General features: G+C 37.5%; 1 non-coding gene across 1 annotated transcript; it reads right to left on the bottom strand.

Moving 5' to 3' along the window:
* Nucleotides 1-2,118: 2,118 nt before the first annotated feature.
* LOC120612822 (5S ribosomal RNA) lies at nucleotides 2,119-2,237 on the bottom strand. Its single transcript, XR_005655549.1, has one exon. It is a non-coding gene; the product is annotated as a 5S ribosomal RNA (ribosomal RNA).
* Between the last annotated feature and the right edge of the window lie 206 nt (nucleotides 2,238-2,443).

Here is a 2,443-nt window from a genome sequence, read left to right as displayed (position 1 = left end):
CCATTTCAATGAACTCACCTGCCATTCTGGATCCTTGTCATACTCAGTGTGGGCTCCTATAATCAGATGCCATAAGCTGGGTGTCTTATCAACACTGAAATTTATTTCTCACAGTTCTGGAGTGTGGGAAGTCCAAGATCAAGGTGGTAGCAGATTCAATGTTGGATGAGAGCTCACTTCCTTGTTCAAAGACTGCATCTTTTCACTGTGCCCTCACCTAACAAAAAGGGTTAGAGTTCACTGAAGTCTCCTGAGAGACTTCACTTCCCTAAAGAGACTATCACTTCCCTAAGGTCCCACCTCCAAATATCATCTCACTGGGGGTCAGGATCTCAACTTTTGAATTTGGGGGGGATGCAAATATTCAGTCCATAACGATTCTTCATTTCAATCTGAACTCCTTCCTAAGATGCCCCTTGGCCCAGGCATCTCCTTTCTAATAATCCCTATCCCACTAGACAAAGATTTGGGATGGGGGAGAGGTCACCTTTCTTTTGTCCAGTGGAGGAGGAACACCTCGGAGGGACCAAAAAAAGGAATAATTAGAAATATTAGGTAGGTATTGGCTTTCTTGAAAGCCAATATGTCTGATGACAGGATAACAAATTCTTTTGAAAAATCAATTGGCTTCCAGTCCTTGGCTTTTAACTCATTTTAGAGGACATAACCAAGTTGCCAACTAATACCTTATTAAGTATAAGTTTTGATAATTAAAAATATTTTGACATACAATTCAGAAGGAACTTCACAAATTGAATGACATTGCTTTAACAAAATTCCATCTAATCCCATCTACTTGCTTACATAAGCAACGTTAGTATACAAATGTCTCTTTCTTGCAATGAATGTTATTCATGCACAGTTATATGAAAAAAGTAGCCCTATCCACCTCATTAAGAGATATATTTCCAGTAAAATTACCTTGGAAATTGAACAACTATCAAAATTTGTAATATATTTATGTCATTTTGATCAAAGGCAATTATCAAAATTTAAATGTCTATTTATATACCTAATTTCGATGCATAGAAATATGAGAGATGCTTAAAAAGTTTCAAATATAAAAACATATTGAGATTAAATTCTGAGAGGAAAGTGGTATGGAAATGAGCTCAAGAAAAATAAATTATATAATTTTCTATCTTATTAAGAGCTGGTTTCTATGTATTAAAAAGGACCATGATGGGTATTAAATTTTAATGGTATGCAGACCCCAATGTATTTATTTATAAGGGTGATGTAATAGTTTTATTGTGAAATACTTAAAATACACTAGAAATCATATTTTTGGTAATTATGTACATCAATGATAAAAAGTTTTAGATGTCAACTTAAAAGTGTAGAAAAGTTACGTTAGTTTACTTCTTTTAAAGGCTAAGTGAACAATTGGATTGGATGTCCACAGGCCTGAGCTAGAGAACACAGGGTGGTAGATTTAAAAGGATGAGTGTTGTGGGAGTCACCCCACCCCAGGGAGAAACTGGAGACCTGCCTCGCACTGAGTCTTAATCCTCTCTTTCCGACCAGGTGACATTCTGTGAAGCAGATGGTTTTTTTCAAAGGCCCATTTCGGCACCCTCTCTTGGCAACTCTCCCCCTCCTAGTGGGGTCACCAAGGCTATACGAGCACTTTCCAAGTCAACAGCTTTGAAACTCACAGAACCACCAGAGCCAGACCCATTGCAGAGTCTGGTTCACTATGCGATTTCAATGGTTCCTCCTCAGACCCATGGAATCACTCTGGGAGCTAAGAAATAAACTGTTCCAAACCCAAGCTGGAGTGAAAACTGTGTGGTCTGATATGAACAGCTGTTCCTTCCCAGAATGTTAAGTTCCCAAAAGAACTTAGCATTCCTGATAAGACACTTAAGCAATTTTCTGATCGAGTAACTGGCTTAAGAACCTTTTCTGGTAACCTCATCCCATGATCTTGAGAGGGGCCCAAAGACTTTACCCAGACCTAGGAGATTTCTGATAGTCATTAACCAGACATTCTTCTTTTTCTTTTTGTCTCCAGTCTAACGATGATTATCTAAAACCAGCACTGTTCAGTAGAAATATAATGCAAGCCACATTTCTCACTTTAAATTTTCTAATAACATTTTTTTTGTGTGTGTGTGCCTACAGCACCTGGTATTCCTAGGTGGTCTCCCATCTAAGTACTAACCAGGCCCGACCCTGCTTAGCTTCCAAGATCAAACGAGATCAGGCACGTTCAGGGTGGCATGGCCGTAGACTTAACAACATTTTTTAAAGGTAGAATAAAACAGGTAAAATTAATGTCAATAATATAATTTACTTAACTCATCATATCCAAAATGTTATTTTATTACATGATCAATGTAAAAATTAGTGTGATGTTTTACATTCTAACCATATTGTCTTCAAAATCCAGTATTTTAGACATTCAGCACAGCCCTATTCAGACTAGACACATTTCAAG

The sequence above is a fragment of the Pteropus medius genome, unplaced genomic scaffold (assembly GCF_902729225.1).
Source record: "Pteropus medius unplaced genomic scaffold, Ma_sr-lr_union100, whole genome shotgun sequence".
NCBI classification, from domain to species: domain Eukaryota; kingdom Metazoa; phylum Chordata; class Mammalia; order Chiroptera; family Pteropodidae; genus Pteropus; species Pteropus medius.
This window is presented reverse-complemented; position numbering and strand designations above follow the sequence as displayed.